The 23,049-nt window shown below is 42.2% G+C and overlaps 1 protein-coding gene across 3 annotated transcripts in view; it reads left to right on the top strand.

Moving 5' to 3' along the window:
- PAG1 (phosphoprotein membrane anchor with glycosphingolipid microdomains 1) overlaps positions 1-23,049 on the top strand; it is a 331,656-nt gene that overhangs the window by 188,326 nt on the left and 120,281 nt on the right. Inside the window, exon 4 of one of the 3 annotated variants that reach the window (XM_040354495.1) lies at positions 15,148-15,339. The exons of 1 other annotated variant lie outside the window; for it this stretch is intronic. The gene's annotated coding sequence lies outside the window, so the exon portion shown is untranslated. Of the gene's footprint in view, positions 1-15,147; positions 15,340-21,910; positions 22,222-23,049 lie in introns of those variants that run through there. One more of the 3 variants, XM_040354496.1, reaches the window with a different exon arrangement.

The raw sequence follows: 23,049 nt of genomic DNA, 5'->3' as shown, positions 1-23,049 counted from the left end.
GCGCAGTACACTCGGCTAAGCTCGGCCACGCTCGGCTCCTCTCGCATAAAGGCTAGGAAGCGGGACAGGGCATAACCGCGAGCGGAGCCGAGCTTAGCTGAGTGTACCCGAGTGTACTGGGCTCGGTATATGTCGGCGGCGGCGCTCAGACAGCGGGGATCGGCGTATAACACGCACCATGATTTTCCCCGATTTTAAGGGGAAAAAAGTGCGCGTTATACGCCGATAAATACGTACGGTATATAAGGTAAGCACAGCACTTTATTGTATTTATCACATAATATATAGAAAAGCAAGTTTCAATTCTCATGTGTTCTAAAGCCTAAATCACACCGTGTCTGTAAACTCCTCCCGGTGATCCACCATTTGCTGTTCTGACAGACACTTTGCCAAGCCTGCTCAGGGGGTGACTGTTTTGCTTGATAACATTTCATTATACCGAGCGATTGTTCAAATGGGTTTGCTTAATCACTGTAGTAATACCTTAGTCCATGTGTATACTTTATTGTATGCATATGTTCCGAGGGTTGGTGGAAAGTTTGAACCAAGGCTATTATTCTCTTGTTACTTGTATTTATTTAGTGCTTTCCTATTTCACACTGCTTTAGGATACGCAATACTGTACTCATCAGCTCTTGTCCCCTCACAAGAGCTGACAGTCTAAAGTTCCTACCAAGGTGTTTTCTTGGGAGGAAGCCAGCCAGTCTAGGCATCTTTCTAGCCAACCTTTTAAGGAATTTGTCATTGGCTAATCCTAGAAGCCTCTGTTGGAAGTAGCCATTTGCTACTTTGTCAGTGACAACAATTGCAGTAAATCAAAAAGTTAACCGGTACTGCTCTGGAACTAGTATAAGGTCCCTTTGCATGCTTTTTTACATTCTGTACATTTCTACACTAAGCTGTGGGTGTTAGAAGTTTATTAGATATTTATTCATGTGCTTTATGGGCATTTGGAACTCATTGTTTATTAATGTAATAATTTATTCATTAGCGATCATTATTCTCTTCATTCTGCATTCTGGCTTAATGCCGGAAGCTCTCAAGTAGCTCCAAGTAGGCACGTTTTTCTCTAAATATTTCCTGCCTGTGAGTGAGAAGAAAAAAGGTTTTGGGAGAATTCTAACTGTGGGAAACCTTCATCAGTTAATATATAGAACAACTCTGGCTTTTGCTGGGTAATGATGAATGCAGAAGTGTCATTGGAAGAAGTGGCTGGTAATCTACATGTGGTTTTTTGCTTCCTCCTAATTGTGTTCTAAACTTTGGTATCCAGTGGGAGAATAGCACAACAGCTGTTGTAGTACTATTTTATCCCACCCATTGGCTTGTTCAGTAAAGCAAATCTTAAAGCTGGCCATACACTGGTATAATATTGTTTTAAAAATGTCATTTTAAGAACGTTAGTGGGGTTAGATCAGTGGTAGTTTTGGAAAATCGACTAGTGTATGGCTATAGCTTAAGGGTCCATGCACACTGGCTTAAATGCTGCTTCTACAGGAGTTTTGTCTGTAGACACATCTCACTGTTATGCTATGTGTCCATGTACATTAGGGCCTTTAGAGGCATATTTTAAGCTCCCTGTTTAGAGGCAGGAAAAGAAAACCTTGTTTGCATTTTTTGATTGGAGATCTCTGGCAGAAAAAAACACTATAAACTCTTGAATGCACCTAAACGTGCATACAAAAAGTGGTGAGGCAACCTTAAACATGGAATGAAATGTATAAATGAGGGGGGGGGGATTAGTAAGATGTTAAGGGCAGTGAATTAGGATTAAGTACAGGGTTATCCCACAGCTCCCAAATTTTAGAACATAGAGGTAGAAAATCATGTACTACAGCAGCGAGATGTTCCATTATGCCTGCGTATGTGAGCTAAAGCCTGTAATAGTTGGCCTAATGTGGGTGGGGAAGTAGACAACCATCCCAAAGGGATTACCCGCTTTGCTGCCAGTAGGTCAAATGCAATCCAGTTTTTGGGCAGGCTGGGAGACTCCAGGGATAGGCAGGCCCAGAAGATAATTAATCGGGTCTATGGGAATAGTTGTATCAAAAGTTTTGTAGGAGGGTTTAGACTGAGGACCAAAATGGTTGGATAATGGAACATTCCTAAAAGATGTGGTAGTGGGAACCTACGTCACCATGGCATCTCCAGCACACCCGAGGGACCTTGGAGACCTTAGAGTCATATCTGTGTAGAACCTATGGGGTTCTGTACCAGAAAAGCATTTTATAGGCCGTCTCTCTCTGCTCCACACATTTTGAAGCTTTAGATACCGAGTCCCATATTTTCTAGGTAAGTTTGTTTTATTGCAGAAGAAAATGATGAAAGTCTGCCTGCTGCCAATTTTGTTTACTTACCAAAATTGTTATACTGTGCTAAATCTAGTAGGTTTTGAAAAGCCACCGTAAAGAAAATTTGTATTTAAAAAAGGAAAAAAAAGCACTTGTGAGTTCAACCGATCCATATTATTATGCCTATTTTTGCCATGGTCTTTTTATCTGGGGGTGTTGTTGCAGGATGTGTTTTTTTTTTTTTTTTTTTTTTTTTATCATACCTTATGCTTAGTCACGCCTCATCTCAAAATGTTGAGTAGTATGTATAGTGGTCAGGTCTGTAAAGTGAAAACTGGTTGATATGGGTTTTTATACTATATTTTGTACTGCCCCATTTAAATACCTATATTTTATTGTGGATTACAACGAAAACAGGTTTGGCACCTTTTGCAATTTAGCTTGCACTGCCCCCCTCAAATCATTAAAATTTTCACTATACCCTACGAAGCAGAGGCAGGCTCCTGTGTTCTTCCCATCCTTGTACCTTACCATGTGGTAGAGCTGGAAGGCAAACCCTGTGACTAACAGGAAGGACTCGATTTGATTTTACAGATACTGTTAAAGAAAAACAAAAGCATTCTAGTGGCAATGTTAATACTTGGACACCTTAGTACTAAGGAGTTGCAAAGCTGCAACTTTTCTTACTATCTAGGTTTTGTCTTTTTTCTTTTTTTTTTTGCATTCCAAAAGGTGCAAAGTGCTAACATGCTGTGTAGGAATTTCTGTTTTTGCTTCTTGAACATGCACAGCTGATGGCTTTTGTAAGACAAACCAATGTTTAGGTAACTGTGCTTAGTCAGATGTTCACTGCCATTTGACAGTGGTCACCAGCTGGGAGAGGATGAGTGTTTGACAACCAGCCCCATCACTGTGACTTAGGCTGTTGGTGTATAAGCCTGTATAGGGATCTGTTGGTGTATAAGCATGTATAGGTATCTGTTGGTGTACATAAGCCTGTATAGGGATAAAGAAAGGCAGAAACCTAGATCTGCACCTTAACATAGAAAAGCACACATTATTCAGGTCCGCTATGGGCCACCGCAGTCTTTGATTCAATAAAAAAAAAAACACAAACCTGATTTAGAGGACTCATTTTGTGCACACGGGAAATTTGTAATATGGAAAAATAAAAAGCTGCTCTAGTGAAGTGATAATGAATATAAATGTTAATTAAATCAATAATAAGTGCTATACTTATACTGAGACACTCTCCAAAAGCACAGTGAAAATAAATGCATATACATATATACAATGTGATAACCCAGTGACAGGTGAAATCACTCAACGTCCAAATAATGAATAATCCATCCACATAAATGTGTTCAAATTGTAGTCTTCAAGTGAGAAATCCAGGAAACGTGAGGATAGAAAAGCACCTCCACCATAAGTAATTGCTGCCTCTTACCAGCTAAAAAAGGTCACAATCGTATATAAGCTGAAAGCTTCCAAAACACATCTCCCCCGGAAAAGCCTTGTTATAGGTAATCTCATTCAGTGTATATATAGATGTGCCATATAAGAGAGAAGGACTCGCATAGTGTAAAATCCAAGATGCATTTAATAACAAACTTAAAAATGCGCACTTACAGAGACATCCAATGATAGAAGCATTAAAAGTATCGAGACGGCCGGCTCCTCGATCTGCCTGCCCGTGTCTTCTGGATTCGGTGGGTTACGCGGTGATGTCAGAACGTCGCTTGCCCAACGTTTCGTCTCAAAGGGGACCTGTTCACGGGATAACGGGCGGCGTTCTGACCACAGCTTAAATACAATGTTAAATGACAAAGACTCGGTGTGAATCCCAAGGAGACCGCACGGACGCCGTTTTTAATAATGAAGTAAGTAAGGGGAAAAGGGGTGTAACGTCGGGGGACTTAGAACATTAAACCCACACAGCATTGCAAAAATAATATAGCTAAGGCCACATACCGCACATCATAAAGAGAGGACAGTATTGTGCCAAGTAATTCTTATTAAGGCATCACACCGCACGCCTTATAAAGGAAGAACAGTGTAGTGCCAACCTACTGTGAGAAAATCACATTCAGCTGAAACTATAAATAATTATTTGATCAATATAAATTGTACCAAATAAAAAATGTAATTAATTTATCATATAAAATAAAAATAAAGGATAAAAAAATGTTAACAGCTATATAGCCCAACATCAACATGGGATTCTAGTAAAAATAATCACCCCAATGGTTCACAATAAAATAAATTAAATGGAACCAGATGAAAAAAATATATCAAAGGTCTCCATCAAAATGAATGCACCTATATGGCACAACAGAAAAGAGCCTTTATAAGATGGGGATCAAATGATCAAAATGATCTTAATCAGGCCTCACATGATGAAAGTATTAAGGTAAATAACCGGTCGCCTGGGACTCACATTCAAGTTCACATACTCTTGCATGTCTACCCATATAACAGCTCTCTCAATGTGGGAAATATCTCAAGCAAGGGTAAAGGTACATAATTTACCTCCGTAGACTACCTGCCAACCTATGAGTTGTCTATAAAACAGTTGATGTCAACATCGATATTTAGGCCAAAAGGGGTATAACATTTAAATTTATGTACATGACATCTCTAGTTGTGATATGCTCCTGACCAACTCACTTTCAGAGTGTAACTGCCTGCCTGTATCGTAGGTAAGGGCAGACAGCTACATAGACAGTCTGCAGGACCGTGGAATTACACCCACCATCTGCTGATTGTGAATGTAATGCTTTATAGGCCCCTAACAAAACAAAACAAAATGAATGCTAGTTTTTTACCTGCAAAAAAAGCGCAATTATTATTATTTTTTTTTTTTATTTTGGAAAGGTGAACATATCCTTTAATGGTGATCTGGTAAGGCTGGGTTCACACTACGATTTTCCCGTCCGTCAGCCGCATACGATTTCAGTATTGAAAACGTACGGGCCCGGACGGGAAAACGTATAGATAGACAATGCATTGCAAATCGTATGCACTCAGATGCATCCGGGTGCGTACGATTTGCTGGCAAAACGTTTTTTAAACGTACGCAAAACCGTGTTCAACCACGGTTTTGCGGCCGTTTTTAAAACAGTATGGCAAACGCATACGTTTTTCTTTAACATTAACGTCAATGGAAAACGCACATATGTGCGGTTCCATACGTTCCCGTCCGTTTCAGCCGCATACGTTTTTTCATATAAATCGTATGCGGCTGACGGACGGGAAAATCGTAGTGTGAACCCAGCCTAAGTAAGGAAAATTGATTTGTGTGGTTAAACAGTGGGTAAACATCCAATGGGGATCCAATCCAATGGGGATTGGTTCCATGGAAAATTATCCTGATTGTTGTTTAAAATCCTTTATTATGCAATTTAATATACAAAATTCTGAACCATTTCATTTCATTAGGGCCTGTCAGTGGTTACCAAATCACTTAAAGGGGTTGTAAAGGAATTTTTTTTTCCCTAAATAGCTTCCTTTACCTTAGTGCAGTCCTCCACTTACCTCATCCTTCGATTTTGCTTTTAAATGTCTTTATTTCTTCTGAGAAATCCTCACTTCCTGTTCTTCTGTCTGTAACTACACACCGTAATGCGAGGCTTTCTTCCTGGTGTGGAGAAAGCCTCTTGAGGGGGCGAGCAGGAGTGTCAGGACACCCACGAACACACAGCTCCTTTCTCTATCTGCAAAGCAGAAAGTGTCCTGACTTGCCTGCTTGCCCCCTCCCCCCTCAAGAGGCTTTCTCCACACCAGGGAGAAAGCCTTGCATTACGGTGTGTAGTTACAGACAGAAGAACAGGAAATGAGGATTTCTCAGAAGAAATAAGGACATTTAAAAGCAAAATTGAAGGATAAGGTAAGTGAAGGATGACTGCACTAAGGTAAAGGAAGCTATTTAGGGGGAAAAAAAATCTTTACAACCCCTTTGTGGCCTGCACTTTTTAAAAAGATGAGCACCCCCTGCAAGCAAAAGCAGATGGGGGCAGGGGGGATAGAATTCAAAGTCTGTGACCGCAGTGCCTACACCGCTATCTCTGTAGAAGAAAACTGTATATAAAGTAGAGAGCTTTCAGCATTGGGCTGTGCTTGTGCATTTAATGCAAAGCTCACACCCCGAGTGACATTTGTGTTAACATTATTCCAGAAACGTATAGAATCACAGAAAATATGCTTCTTTAGCAGGTTGCTATTTGCCTTGTCATGGAGACCTAGTTTCATTTTTTTTTTTTTTTTTATTCTATTGAAGATGAAGAAACCGCACAGAGGAAAATACAGATGTACAGGGGATATCTAGTTACGCACATAGACATTATCTGTATGGCAATGAAACAACAAAAATGAAAACGTCAACTCGACCAGTTGTCATTCACATACTGAATTCTTTATTACATGTCCCAAGAGGTAGCATTGTCCACACAAGTCAAGCTTCAATCCCCCCAAAAGTCCCACACTGGTAAATTTGTCTGGACAGTTTCTGTTGTGACCATTTTTGCTTGACCTTCTTTGAACCATTAAAATTCGGTCAATGCGTGTCTGTCTGAGCACTAATACACCACCCAACAAGAATTCTCCTGCCTTTTGTGGCTGTGTGTGGTGAAGAGTTGAGCTTGAGCGTGTTATTTGTATGTATCTATCTATCTATATATCTATAGATATAGAGATCTATATAGATATATATCTTTTGTGGCCCCAACGAATCCCAGAGCGCCGCCTAAGACTAAGGATGAGCTCGGGAGTGTTATTATATGTATACCGTATTTATCGGCATATAACTTGCGCCTTCACTTTAAGAGGGAAGTTTCAGGGGAATTTTTTTTTTTAAATAAAGAACTGTGAAGGGTCAGTGCCCATGAATGCAGCCTCCCCATTGCCATGAATGCAGCCTCCCCATTGCCATGAATGCAGCCTCCCCATTGCCATAAATGCAGCCTCCCCATTGCCATAAATGCAGCCTCCCCATTGCCATGAAAGCAGTCTCCCAATTGCCATGAATGCAGCCTCCCCACTGTCATGAATGCAGCCTCCCCACTGTCATGAATGCAGCCTCCCCACTGTCATGAATGCAGCCTCCCCACTGTCATGAATGTAGCCTCCCCACTGTCATCAGTGTAGCCTGATCCATGCCCATTTGCAGCCTCTGAGGGGGCGGGACGACGCTAACAGATTACATGCAGGAGAATCTCCTGTTTTCTCGGCGGCCTCTTTAATACCATTCCTGCCTTATATGATAGACAGAACAGTCATCCAATGGCAGCCCAGGAGACAGAACTTCCTAGTACAGATGCCGCTTGTTATGCCCCCTCCCCTCTGAGGTAGCGCCGATAAATACAGTATATATCTTTAGTAGCCCTGGGGCCGCAAAAGATATATATATCCAAATTACCAGGGGGGCCACATTAAACCGGAACAAGGGCCGCATAAGTCAGTCAGAATTACCAACAAATGGGATTTCCATAGATCATCTCAATCTATAGATGCCTATCTCTGACTGCCAGAGGAGCCTTGCCTATTTTGGCAGGAAGAAACTGAGAATACAAGGTGGATATCAGGCCCTTGATTGTCAGAGTCCGTGGCATATTCTTTTTAAAGCAGATCTAAACTATGTTGTATATCTGATCTATTTTATATCTCTTCCACTCTGCTACCTATAACTTAAACTGATGAGGACGTTGTGTTCTACCAACCTGTCCAGTAGCTCTAGGCTTCCCCCACAGGTACCCAAGTACAGCCAAGGCACCCAAGCTCAGCATACATGTTACAATCTGATTGTACAGTCTCCTTAAGATCTACAAACAAGTATGCAATGCAGGGACCTGCCTGATTGGATAAAAAAATCATTGTGTGGTTTAGGTTGGTGTTCATATTGCATGATTTTGGCAGATCTAAAATGAATTGTACATTATTATTATTATTATTGTGAATGGCTTTGTATGTTGTGATTTCGTATTTTGAAATTTAATTTGCTGGGCGATCAGGACCCATTGTAAGTATTGGCAGAGAGGGGTGGCAGACGATGAGTGTTTGGTAAGGTGGATAAGTCTGGCAGCAGCATTCATGATAGACTGAAGAGGGGAAAGCCTATGAAGAGGTAGGCCAATGAGAAGGGAGTTAAGGTGAGAGATAACGAGGGAGTGAATGAGTAGCTTAGTGGTTTCATTTGTTAGGGGGCGTATTTTAGAGATGTTATGGAGGTGAAGTCTACAAGATTTCGACAGCTAATGGATTTGGGGTTGAAAGGACAGGTCAGAATCTAGGATTACACCTATTCCCCTGGCATGAGGGGAGGGATTGATGGTTGCATTATTATTTTGATGGAAAAGTCATGGAGCGGGTCAAGAGCAGGTGGGAATATTACCAGCTCCGTTTTTAGAGAAATTTTGTTCAAAGAAGTGGTGCGACATCCATGCTGATATGTCAGTAAGTTAGTAATGCGAGAGGAGACTGAAGGAGTGATGTGAGGAGCAGACAGATTTGGGTGTCATTGAGGTATAGATGGTATAGGAAGCCGTGGGTGGTTATCAAGTGACCAGGGTAGGAGGTGTAGATAGAGAAGAGAAGGGGTCCAAAAACACAACCTTGGGGGACCCCCAGAGAAAGGGGCAATGGAGAGGAGGAGACAGAGTTGTAGGTAACACTAAAGAAGCGCTGTAATAGATCAGAGGAGAACCAGGATAGAGCAGATTTTTTTAGGCTAAGGGAACAGAGTTTGAGAAGGAGCTGGTGGTCAACGGTATCAAAGGCCGCAGAGGGGCCAAACAGTAGTAGTGTGGAGTAGTGGCCATTTGGTTTTAGCAGTTAGTAAATTATTAGTGAGTTTTAGTTGGGCAGTTTATGTGGAGTGCTGCGAGGGAAAGCCAGACTGCGAGGGGTCAAGAAGTTTATTTTCATTGAGGTAGGAACTAAGACGGTTGTAGACTAAGCGTTCTTGAAGTTTAGAGGTGGATGGGAGCAATGAGATGGGTTTTAAGTTGTTCAGGTTGGTGGGGGTCCAGTGAGGGCTTTTTAAGTATGAGAGTGATCTGGGCATGCTTTAGGAGGGAGGGGAAGGTGCCACTAGAGATGGTGAGATTGAAGATGTGAGTGAGGGAGCATAGGATAGCATAAGAGGGAGACCGTAGAAGTTGTGAGGGAACAGGATCCAGGGGACAATTGGTTAGGTGGGCATCTGAGAAAAGTTTTGTAACCTCTTCAGTAGTAGCCATTTTAAGAGAGAGTGTTGACTGTGCTGTTAGGCAAGGTATGTTGAATGAGGAAGATGTACGCACAGTGGAGGTGTCTTCACGTATTGCATCAATCTTGTCTTTGACGTGATTGGCAATCTCTTGGGCAGTGAGTTAGTGGGTAGAGGGGTTTGAGGATGAAGCAGAGGGTTAAAGGTTGAGAAAACCATACGGTGACTGGATGACAAGGTGTTGATGAGAGAGACAAAGTAGGCTTGTTTGGCAGCATCTGACTTTTATCTTAATGTACACTTCTAGGAAAATCATTGAGCCAATCGCACAAGCAGAACATGTTTCTGGGGGGCATTCTGTGAACTGTAAACCCCTAACATTTTTGTAAATATTTTATTATATCTGTTCATGTGACAACACTGAAGAAATTGCACTTTGCTACAATGTAAAGAAATATAAATTTGCTGTCCCCTCAAAATAACTCAACACACAGCCATTTAACCACTTAAGGACCGCCTCATGTACATATACGTCAGCAGAATGGCACAGGCCGGCACATCAACGTATATATACGTCCTCTGCTTGACGTGGGTCGGGGGTCCGATCGGGCCCCCCCCCGGTACATGCGGCGGTCCCCGTGGCTTCAGGAGCGATCCGGGACGACGGCGCGGCTATTCGTTTATAGCCGCTCCATCGCGATCGCTCCCCGGAGCTGAAGAACGGGGAGAGCCGTGTGTAAACATGGCTTCCCCGTGCTTCACTGTGTCGGCGCATCGATCGCGTCATCCCCTTTATAGGGAAGACACGATCGATGACGTCATTCCTACAGCCACACCCCCCTACACTAGTAAACACATACACAGTAATCCCTAAATGTTACAGCTCCCCCTGTGTTTAACTCCCAAACTGCAACTGTCATTTTCACAATAAAGAATGCAATTTAAATGCATTTTTTGCTGTGAAAATTACAATTGTCCCAAAAATGTGTCAAAATTGTCCGAAGTGTCCGCCATAATGTCGCAGTCACGAAAAAAATCGCTGATCGCCGCCATTAGTAGTAAAAAAAAAAAAAAAATATCCCCTATTTTGTAAACACTATAAATTTTGCGCAAACCAACCGATAAACGATTATTGCGATTTTTTTTTTACCAAAAATAGGTAGAAGAATACGTATCGGCCTAAACTGAGGTAAAAAAAATGTTCTATATGTTTTTGGGGGATATTTATTATAGCAAAAAGTAAAAAATATTGCATTTTTTTCAAAATTGTCGCTCTATTTTTGTTTATAGCGCAAAAAATAAAAACCGCAGAGGTGATCAAATACCACCAAAAGAAAGCTCTATTTGTGGGGAAAAAAAGACGCCAATTTTGTTTGGGAGCCACGTCGCACGACCGCGCAATTGTCTGTTAAAGCGACGCAGTCCCGAACTGTAAAAACCCCTTGGGTCTTTAGGCAGCATTTTGGTCCGGGGCTTAAGTGGTTAATGTCTAAACCGCTAGCAACACAAGTGAGTACACCCCCAAGTCAAAATATCCAAATTGGGCCCAATTAGCCATTTTCCCTCCTCTGTGTCATGCGACTCTGTGTTGCAAGGTCTCAGGTGTGAATAGGGATCAGGTGTTTTAATTTAGTGTTATCACTCTCGCTCTCATACTTGTCACTGGAAGTTCAACGTGACACCCCAAAAAAACGATTGTTTCTCTACATAAAGATGGCCTAGGCTATAAGAAGATTGCCAAGACCCTGAAACTGAGCTGCAGCACGGTGGCCAACACCATACAGTGGTTTAACAGTACGGGTTCCACTCAGAACAGGCCTTGCCATGGTCGACCAAAAAAGTTGATTGCACATGCTCAGCATCATATTCAGAGGTTGTCTTTGGGAAATAGATGTACGTGCTGCCAGCATTGCTGCAGAGGTTGAAGGAGTCAGCCTGTTGTTGGTGCTAAGACCATATGCCGCACACTGCATCAAATTGGTCTGCATGGCTGTCGTCCCATCTTCTAAAGATGATGCGCAAGAAAGCCTGCAAACCGTTTCCTGAAGACAAGCAGACTAAGGACGTGGATTACTGGAACCATGTCCTGTGGTCTGATGAGACCAAGATAAAATTATTTGGTTCAGATGGTGTCAAGCATGTGTGGCGGCAACCAGGTGAGGGGAACAAAGACAAGTGTGTCTTGCCTACAGTCAAGCCTGGTAATGGGAGTGTCATGGTCTGGGGCTGCATGAGTGCTGCCGACACTGGGGAGCTAAAGTTCATTAAGGGAACCTTGAATGCCATCATGTATTGTGACATACTGAAGCAGAGCATGATCCCCTCCCTTTGGAGACTGGGCCGCAGGGCAGTATTCCAACATAACGGCCCCAAACACACCTCCAAGACGACCACTACCTTGCTAAATAAGCTGAGGGTAAAACTGATGGACTGGCCAAGCATGTCTCCAAACTTAAACCCTATTGAACAGCTGTGAGGCATCTTCAAACGGGAGGTGGAGGAGGGCAAGGCCTCTAATATCCACCAGCTCCGTGATGTAGTCATGGAGGAGTGGAAGAGGACTCCAGTAACAACCTGTGAAGCTCTGGTAAACTCCATGCCCAAGAGGGTTAAGGCAGTGCTGGAAAAGAATGGTAGCCACACAAAATATTGACACTTTGGGCCCAGTTTGGACATTTTCACTTAGGGGTGTACGCACTTTTGTTACCAGCGGTTTAGACATTATTGGCTGTGTGTTGAGTTATTTTGAGGAGATGGCAAACTTACACTGTTATACAAGCTGTACACTCACTACTTTACATTGTAGCAAAGTGTCATATCTTCAGTGTTGTCACATGAAAAGATATAATAAAATATTTTCAAAAATGTAAGGAGAGTACTCACTTTTGTGAGATGCTGTGTGTGTGTGTGTGTGTGTGCGCATGTATATGTATGTGTGTGTGTGTGTGTGTGTGTGTGTATGTATATGTGTGTATATATATATATATATATATATATATATATATATATATATATATATATATATATATATATATATATAGGTGGTTCTCAAAAAATTAGCATATTGTGATAAAGTTCATTATTTTCTGTAATGTACTGATAAACATTAGACTTTCATATATTTTAGATTCATTACACACAACTGAAGTAGTTCAAACCTTTTTATTGTTTTAATATTGATGATTTTGGCATACAGCTCATGAAAACCCAAAATTCCTATCTCAAAAAATTAGCATATTTCATCCGACCAATAAAAGAAAAGTGTTTTTAATAAAAAAAAAAAAATCAACCTTCAAATAATTCTGTTCAGTTATGCACTCAATACTTGGTCGGGAATCCTTTTGCACAAATGACTGCTTCAATGCGGCGTGGCATGGAGGCAATCAGCCTGTGGCACTGCTGAGGTGTTATGGAGGCCCAGGATGCTTCGGTAGCGGCCTTAAGCTCATCCAGAGTGTTGGGTCTTGCGTCTCTCAACTTTCTCTTCGCAATATCCCACAGATTCTCTATGGGGTTCAGGTCAGGAGAGTTGGCAGGCCAATTGAGCACAGTAATACCATGGTCAGTAAACCATTTACCAGTGGTTTTGGCACTGTGAGCAGGTGCCAGGTCGTGCTGAAAAATGAAATCTTCATCTCCATAAAGCTTTTCAGCAGATGGAAGCATGAAGTGCTCCAAAATCTCCTGATAGCTAGCTGCATTCACCCTGCCCTTGATGAAACACAGTGGACCAACACCAGCAGCTGACATGGCACCCCAGACCATCACTGACTGTGGGTACTTGACACTGGACTTCAGGCATTTTGGCATTTCCCTCTCCCCAGTCTTCCTCCAGGCTCTGGCACCTTGATTACCGAATGACATGCAAAATTTGCTTTCATCCGAAAAAAGTACTTTGGACCACTGAGCAACAGTCCAATGTTGCTTCTCTGTAGCCCAGGTCAGGCGCTTCTGCCGATGTTTCTGGTTCAAAAGTGGCTTGACCTGGGGAATGCGGCACCTGTAGCCCATTTCCTGCACATGCCTGTACACGGTGGCTCTGGATGTTTCTACTCCAGACTCAGTCCACTGCTTCCGCAGGTCCCCCAAGGTCTGGAATCGGTCCTTCTCCACAATCTTCCTCAGGGTCCGGTCACCTCTTCTCGTTGTCCAGCGTTTTCTGCCACACTTTTTCCTTTCCACAGACTTCCCACTGAGGTGCCTTGATACAGCACTCTGGGAACAGCCTATTCGTTCAGAAATTTCTTTCTGTGTCTTACCCACTTGCTTGAGGGTGTCAATGATGGCCTTCTGGACAGCAGTCAGGTCGGCAGTCTTACCCATGATTGCGGTTTGGAGTAATGAACCAGGCTGGGAGTTTTTAAAAGCCTCAGGAATCTTTTGCAGGTGTTTAGAGTTAATTAGTTGATTCAGATGATTAGGTTAAGAGCTCGTTTAGAGAACCTTTTCATGATATGCTAATTTTTTGAGATAGGAATTTTGGGTTTTCATGAGCTGTATGCCAAAACCATCAATATTAAAACAATAAAAAGGCTTGAACTACTTCAGTTGTGTGTAATGAATCTAAAATATATGAAAGTCTAATGTTTATCAGTACATTACAGAAAATAATGAACTTTATCACAATATGCTAATTTTTTGAGAACCACCCGTGTATATATATATATATATATATATATATATATATATATATATATATATATATATATATATATTATATAAAAATGTATTATTATTATTATTTGCTTTTATTTTACCACAAAAGTGGAGCTACCCTTTTAATGTAGTAAACACTGCTTGCTAATATTGGTCTGATGATTAAAAAATGATTTGCTTTTACCAAAAATCACTATTCAATAATTTGTACAATAGTTGTACACTTGAATGTCTGCTTGCTATTATTTTTCCTAGATTTCTAATTTCAGAGCTAGTTATTACTTAAAAATTGAAGGCAGAGGAAACTATTTAATATGATAAAGAGTAGATACATGTATATTTTCCTACAAATACAACTGTCCCATAATGCTGATGCGCCCTGCAATAAAATTGAGTTTGCATACCTCCCAACTTTGTGAGATGGAAATGAGGAACACCTATTCGTAACCGTACATAAGAATAGGACATAGGACATGGGACATAAATTGATTGTAAACCCACAAGTGTTTTTTTACCATTAATAATTCCTATTATATTGGCGCTTGGAATTTACAAATTGGATGAAAGGATTGGCACTGTAAAACACTTTTTGATAGATAAATAGTGCATTTTGTATAACTATAACTATATAGATCAGACCAAAATGAGGGACAAATGAGGAGCTATGAGGGACAGAAGGACTTTTTTCCACATTGGGGACAGTCCCTCAAAATCAGGGACAGTTGGGAACTTTGAGCTTGACACCCCTGATCTAGCATATTACCTGTGGCTGATTGAATAACAACAACCCATACAGACGCAGCAATGCTGAGATAGTCGATTAACACCTACATAGCTTCTCCTGCACTAGATCGGAGTCTAGTGTGTCTGTTGTCCTAAACCAAGATTATGGAACTTGAATCAGTGATGTAGTGTCATGGGAATAGGGCTGTGATGTCTGTGTGCCTGTGTGCTGGAAGGAAACATTTGATGTGTTCGGATATGTCATTTGCTTTTCAGATGTACCAAGTTGTCAGACATCTGGGAACTGCATCTGAATGAGCTGCTGATTGCCAGCACTGTGAGCTTTTGTCAGTTCCCATGAGTCAAGTTCACCGGGGAATACACAACAGAGAGCTGTCAACTCCTTCCCTGCCGGAGATCCTTGACCAAAGCTGGCCCCGTACATTGACAGCCGAGGACCACAGAGAAGTAAGTGCCTATTGTAGCTTGATGGTCACTTCTTATAAGATCAAAGATTGCCTGATTTCTAGTTATCTTTTTTAGTGGATATCTTCTTCAATCACACAATAGGAATTTGGGAGAAATTTAGATTTGGGGTCCTTAATAATTCTGCCTTCTCTAAAAAGGTTGCAGATAATCTTCTTTATCAACAAAGGAAATGGGAAAGAGAGGGGTTTTATCTTTTTTATTATTGATCAACCTGTCATTTACCTGCATTTATAAAAGTTTTAGAAGTTCCAGTCCTTATATTGGGCACTACAGGGTGACTGTACTTGTATTATCAAGAACATCTTTTGTTTAGGGGAAATCCGAAACGTATTAACCATATACTATTACTGACCGCAAAGTCAAAGATTTAAAAAAAACATTTGTGGGAGGCAGAGGGTTTAGCAGAGGTCCGTGTTGGATCTAACATTTGGCCCATTACCTTCCATTGGGTTAGTTTATTGTTTTCAAGAGCAGGTTTTAACCACTTAAGGACCCCTTCACACCGATATACGTCAACAGAATGGCACGGCTGGGCACATCAACGTATATGTACGTTGCCCTTTAAGCCCAGCCGTGGGGTCCCGCGACCCGGTCCGAAGCACCGTGACCTGTGGACCCGATCGCCGCTGTAGTCCCGAGATCGGTCCCCAGAGCTGAAGAACGGGGAGAGCTGTGTGTAAACACGGCTTCCCCGTTCTTCACTGTGGCGGCGTCATCGATCGTGTGATCCCTTTTATAGGGAGACACAATCGATGATGTCAAACCTACAGCCACACCCCCCTACAGTTGTAAACACACTTCAGGTCACGCATAACCCCATCAGCGCCCCCTGTGGTTAACTCCAAAACTGCAATTGTCATTTTCACAATAAACAATGCATTTGAAATGCATTTTTTGCTGTGAAAATTACAATGGTCCCAAAAATGTGTCAAAATTGTCCAAAGTGTCCGCCATAATGTCGCAGTCACGAAAAAAATCGCTGATCGCCGCCATTAGTAGTAAAAAAAAAAAATTAATAAAAATGCAATAAAACTATCCCCTATTTTGTAAACACTATAAATTTTGCGCAAACCAACCGATAAACGCTTATTGCGATTTTTTTTTTTTACCAAAAATAGGTACAAGAATACGTATCGGCCTAAACTGAGGATTTTTTTTATATATATATATATTTTTGGGGGATATTTATTATAGCAAAAAGTAAAAAATATTGCATTTTCTTTTTCAAAATTGTCGCTCTATTTTTGTTTATAGCACAAAAAATAAAAACCGCAGAGGTGATCAAATACCACCAAAAGAAAGCTCTATTTGTGGGGAAAAAAGGACGCCAATTTTGTTTGGGAGCCACGTCACACGACCGCGCAATTGTCAGTTAAAGCGAGGCAGTGCCGAATCGCAAAAAGGGGCAAGGTCCTTTAGCTGCATTTTGGTCCGGGTCTTAAGTGGTTAAAATTGATGGTGGATTTTGCTTGGGCATTTACAGTCAACATGTACTATTCTCCTTACGAGTACATTTTTAGTTTTTTTTTACAGTGCTGGGGTTCTGGGTTCAGCTCCTTACCAGAGTCACCATCTGCATAGACTTTTGCCTCGTACACACGACAGATTTTCCCAAAGGGAAAACTGCAAGGAGAGATTTTGGCCCGGAATCTTGGCCATGTGTATGCTCCTCGCAGTTTTTCCAACGGGAAAACTGCCCAAAAGCCGCCAGACTAAAAAAAGAGAACCAGCTCTCTTTTTTTTTTTTTTGCCGGGAAAACCGGCATACTTTTGCCCAGTGGTTTTTGACAGTTTTCCTATGGGAAAAACTGCGATGGCGCATACACACGCCTGGGATTCCCGGGCAAAGCTCCATCGCAGTTTTCCTGTTGGGAAAACTGGCGTGTGTAGGGGGGAAAGACTGCCCGAGCAGGATCTCGGCTTTTCCCCTCGATTTCCGACGGGAACTTTTCCCGTCAGAAATCCCGCACGTGTGTACGGGGCATTAGTATCTTCTCACATTACTGTTGGGGTTATTTAAGGCAAATCCACTTTGCACCACAAGTGCAAAGTGCACTTGAAATTGCACTGAAAGTGCACTTGGAAGTGCAGTCGCTGTAGATCCGAGGGGGACATGCAAGGAAAATAAAAAACACAGCATTTTAGCTTGCACATGATTGGGTGATAAAATCAGCAGAGCTTCCCCTCATTTCAGATCTACCCCTCAGATTTACAGCGACTGCACTTCCAAGTGCACTTTCAGTGCAATTTCAAGTGCACTTTGCACTTGTAGTGCAAAGTGGATTTGCCTTTCGTAAATAACCCTGTGTGTTTTCTTTTTGTAGCTCACTACTAAACTCAACCTCGTGTGTCTGTGCAAAGGTGTCGCTCCCTTGCAGATAGAGTTCAGCTGTTTAGGTTTTCAGTTCTACAAAGGAATCTGATGGCATCGTTTTTGTTCTGTAATGGCTGCAGTGGCACTTTTTAGATTGGGATGTTTTTTAGGTTTCATTATTGCTTGTGAAAGTGTCTCTCGCTGCTCCAAACCTTACTGAAACTCAACCACTAGTAAAAGAACAGCGAGGGGGCAACATACATCTGGTTCTGGTATTAAGGGCATGACTCCAGAGGATGATGCAAGTTATATTTTAGCAATTCTGTCACTGCTGAATGTCCCAAACTTGCTTGATAATATAAGAAGACAGCACAGTGACTTTCTTCTTATATTATCAGCATTGGGTTCAAATCCCAGTCAGGACACTATCTGCATGGTGTCTGCATGTTGTCTGCATGTTCTCCCTGTCTGTGTGGATATGTACTCGGATTTCCTCCCACACTCCAAAGACATGTTGGTAGGATAAATGTCAAAATTGTGTGTTTTGTATACATAATGAGCTTGGATTGTAAGCTCCTTTTTAAAGTGGTTGTAAACTGTTACACCACTTGTACCTACAGGTAAGCCTTTTAAAGCGGAGGTTCCACCCAATTTTTTTTTCTTAAAAGCCAGCAGCTACAAATACTACAGCTGCTGATTTTTTAAATATGGACACTTACCTGTCCAGCGCGCCCACGATGTCGGCAGCTGAGGCCGAGCAATCCCTCGTCTGCACCCGCCGCCATCCTTGGTGAGGGAATCGGGAAGTGAAGCATTGCAGCTTCACTGCCCGGTTCACTACTGTGCATGCGCCGTCACTGGTCCCGCCCTCTCCTGGGAACAGTGTGTTCCCCAGGAGACAGCGGGGGTGTGGGAAGGGGCATGACTCCTGCATGAGTCTGTTCCCGAAAGTGGTTGCAAATACCTGTCTTAGACAGGTATCTGCACCCCCATCTCCCCTGAAAGGTGCCAAATGTGACACCGGGGGGAGGGTTATGAAAAGCGGAAGTTCCATTTTTGGGTGGAACTCCGCTTTAAGGTATACCTATAGCCTATAAGGCTTGCCTATACCTATAAGGCATACCTGCAGGTACTATGAAAATTTCTTAAATTTGCACAGTTTAGGAGATATTCAGAGTGCATGCAGCTCTGAATGTCCAGCTTACAAAGCCAGACTTTCAGAACCATACTGGAAACGGCGGCTCCTGCGCACATGCGAGGGAGCAATATCATTGCGGCTCAGTGCCAGAGCCCGCAAACTCAGAAGCTCTTCTATCTAAGGTAAGTATTTCATAATGTACTGGTATGCGATTCATACTAGCACATTATGCCATTGGCTCAAACGCATTTTTTTTTTTTTTATTATTATTCAGCGGTTTAAGGGCAGGGATTAATGTATGGGTCGGTTCGCTCTGGGAATCGCACAGGAATGTGCTGCGTGTCCCTGTGGGATTCACATGCAGTTCTGTGCGGTGCAATTTCAGCAGATTTTAATTGTGGGTGGGCTAAAATTGCACAACCCCGAACCATTAGTAATGCATATACTTCTTTGGGAAACTCACTGCAACTGCATTGCATGGTACTTCTATACCATGCACTTTGGTGCAGGCAAACATACTGCATTGGCAACCTGCGTTTGGGGTGTCTAACTTAAAAGAGAAGTTTGGGATTTTTTTTATATTTATTTTTTTAAGAAATCCTACTTACCTAGGTAGATGCAGCATTGCTCCCCCGCCAGCCCTAAAAAAAGGGGGGAACTGAGCGATCAAACACTGCTGATTGCTTGGTTATTAGAGCTTCATGAGCAGAGAACTAATAATTGTCGGTCACCGCTGTCGCTGAGAGGCTCTGCTAGTTGCCGGTCCAGGCACCTGGGTAAATCCCGAACACATGGTCGCAATCTTTCCTCAGGCTGGACAGGCTCTGCGGCATTGGCTGAAAATGGGTCACAGAAGTGAAGAACAAACTGCACTCCTGTGAGTCCACAGGAGAAGTACAGCCAAAACGAGCTTTGGCTGTATTCCTACTTTTAATATCGACACCTGCTGCAGATTGCAACTGCAGTGCGTTTTAAACGCATTGCCGGAAACTTGCATGGAACATTGGCTTCCCGCACCTCATTCTGGTGTGAACTTGCCCCAAATGTACAGTATGTAAAGCCATGTAAATTGTCAGTGCTATATAAATACCTTTTATAAAAGGAGCCAGCGTGTGATCAGCTTTCCAGCAGTCAGACAAAACCGTGATGACCAGCTTTTTAAAGCACCAATTGTTCTGAATGTGTATGACCCAATTGTTACTAACCTATGCCATACCTGTTACCTCCTTATATTGTTAATCAAGCTTTCTTTAATAAAATTTTGTAAACAAAATAAAAAATTGTCAATTAACCACTTCATTACTGGGCACTTAAACCGCCTTCGTGCCCAGACCAATTTTCAGCTTTCAGCGCTGCCGCATTTTGAATGACAATTGCACGGTCATACAACACTGTACCCAAATTATATTTTTATCATTTTTTTCCCACAAATAGAGCTTTCTTTTGGTGGTATTTGATCACTTCTGCGATTTTTTATTTTTTGCGCTATAAACATAAAAAAATGAAAATTTTGAAGAAAAACACAATATTTTTTACTTTCTGTTATAATAATATCCCAATTTTTTTTTTTTTTTTATAAAAATTTCCCTCGGTTTAGGCCGATACGTATTCTTCTACATATTTTTGTTAAAAAAAAATCGCAATAAGCGTATATTGATTGGTTTGCGCCTACAAAATAGGGGATAGATTTATGATTTTTTTTTTTTTTTTTTTACTAGTAATGGCTGCGATTTGCGATTTTTTATTTTTATTTTTTTTGTCAGGCCTGCGATATTGCGGTGGACGTATCGGACACTTTTGACACAATTTTGGGACCATTCACATTTATACAGCGATCAGTGCTATAAAAATGCACTAATTACTGTATAAATGTGACTGGCAGTGAAGGGGTTAACACTAGGGGGTGAGGAAGGGGTTAAATGTATTCCCTCATTGTGTTCTTACTGTGTGGGGGGAGGGGACCGATGCTGTGTCCCTATGTAAAGGGACACAGATCGGTCTCCTCTCTCCCTGACAGCACGTGGAGCTCTGTGTTTTACACACAGAGCTCCACGTCCCTGCTGTCACCGACGTTCGCGGGTGTCTGGCGGACATCACGGCCGCTAGGCACTCGCATCGGCTCCCGAGCGATGTGCCGGGCACGTTGTTTCCCCGCTGCACGCCCCCTGCGGCGCGCACAGGGAATGACAACAATAGGACGTCTAAAGACGTCCACTCGGCACTTGAGAGCCGCGCTGTGGACGCCTTTCGTCTATAGCGCGGCCCTCTAGTGGTTAAATACGTGTGTATATATACATCTTCTGCGACCCATGCTGCCAAACCCTGCTCTGATCCAGAGAAATCCCCAGCTGAAGTCTTCATCAGGAACCAATGCATCAGGGACTGTTGACCTCAAAGGTTCCTCCCTGTCATTACTGTATCCTGTAGTGACGTGGAGACACCTTTCACACTGCCAGCGCCGAAAAAATGGCGGTAAAGCGCCGCTAAAACTGACGGTGCTTTACCAGCGTTTTTCAGGCTCTTTTAACTCCCGCTAGCGGCTGAATAAAGGGTTAAAAGCGCCCACAAAGCGCCGCTGCTGAGACGCTTTGCAGGCGCTTTCGCGGCACTGCCCATTGATTTCAATGGGAAGGGGCACTTTAGATTTGGTGTATACACCACTCCTAAAGCGCTTCAAAGAAGTTGCTTGCAGGACTTTTTGGGCGTCCTTCCAGCACCGCGCCCCAGTGTGAAAGCACTCAGATTGCAGATGAGGCTTTTTTCAGGCGCTATTTTTAGCGCCAAAGCGCCTGAAAAACGCCTCCAGTGTGAAAGGGGTCTAACAAAAGTAGCATTTGGCGGCACTTGCAGCAGGAGAGGTAATTATATCCTTGCATTACAATATAGCATGTATGTTATATTATTATTTTTGAGACAGGGATACTTTAAAACTATTAGTATCAGTCATCATCTTATGTATATCAATAAGAGAGAGTAAGCACTTTATTTATGGAGAGTATATAAATGATTTAATGTAACACAGCAAGAAGAATTTATAATCTTTAAAACATTTTTTATTTTTTTTGCTAAAAAAAAAAATTGGAGTGTTTTTTCCGCATTGCGATAACTAAAGTTAACCCCTGGCTGTGTGGCAGAGAGCGAGTTAAATTGTGCATGCCGGGGCCGTGTCATTGTGGTAATGTACTGTGATCTGACAGAGGAGGCATTGTTGCTCATGAAACAAGCTGGCCGCCTAATAAGGAAGCGCTGTGTGCTCTGCATGCAGATTCAAACTGTGACCCTGCTCTCAGCAATCTTTAAATTCCAGTCTGATGGTGGATTAGCTGGGAGGCATTTCTAAAGCCTGGCTCTTTCACAGGGGTCTCCGGTTAGAGCTCCTTACAGCCCAGGCAGAAGTTCCCAGATCCGGGTAAGTGTTCGCTTTGCCTTCTGTGTGTAATATTACGCTTTGGATTGTTGCAGCTCGGTGGAATACGCTTTGCAGGAACATGTGCTTCAGATCACAATAGCGCAGCACTTGGGGCTGATAGGAGAGAAGCGAGCACATTGTATAGAGAAGTCACAGCGTGCTGTATGGTGTAATGAGACCTATCGGTTGTCTTGTGTACTAGCGGACAATGTGTGGACACCGCTGCTCGAGACATGTTAACAAAGTCATGTATTCACCATGCTGAACCACATTATAGTCCTAGCAGAGCAGGTTTAATGGACTGGTATAGAACTTTTATTTTATTTTTTGTGTTTTTCGGTGAAAAAACAATGGGATTAGGTAGGAAAATGTAATTGAACAAACCCAGAATACTCCCAGCAATGTTATCAATGCTCATGTTTATTTTAAAAACTTCAAAATGTGTCACTGTCCCTACAAAGAATTGATGTGTCACCAGATACCGCAGCATTGTGTACACCTAAAAGCTTCAGATCGTTTGCCATTTTTAAGGCTGCTGTCAGTGTTAGCCCTGAATCCAAGAATGCATTGGCTGGCAGAAATTGAATCTAACGCAGGGAAAAAGATAAATATGACTGGGGCGCAGGTTAGTAACAAAAAAGAAAAAACATAGGGTGTACAAACATGCATTCCTACTGACAGCAAGAACACAACTTCATAGCACTGACTCCCTATGTTTGTAAAGTTGTGTATCAACTAAAAGTGGGGTACAGCTTTGCATTAGAAACCTTTACAAAGTAACTTTTATTTTTTTCAATTTTTAGATAAGGGATTGAATCCGCTATGACA

The sequence above is a fragment of the Rana temporaria genome, chromosome 5 (genome assembly GCF_905171775.1).
Source record: "Rana temporaria chromosome 5, aRanTem1.1, whole genome shotgun sequence".
NCBI classification, from domain to species: Eukaryota; Metazoa; Chordata; class Amphibia; order Anura; family Ranidae; genus Rana; species Rana temporaria.
This window is presented reverse-complemented; position numbering and strand designations above follow the sequence as displayed.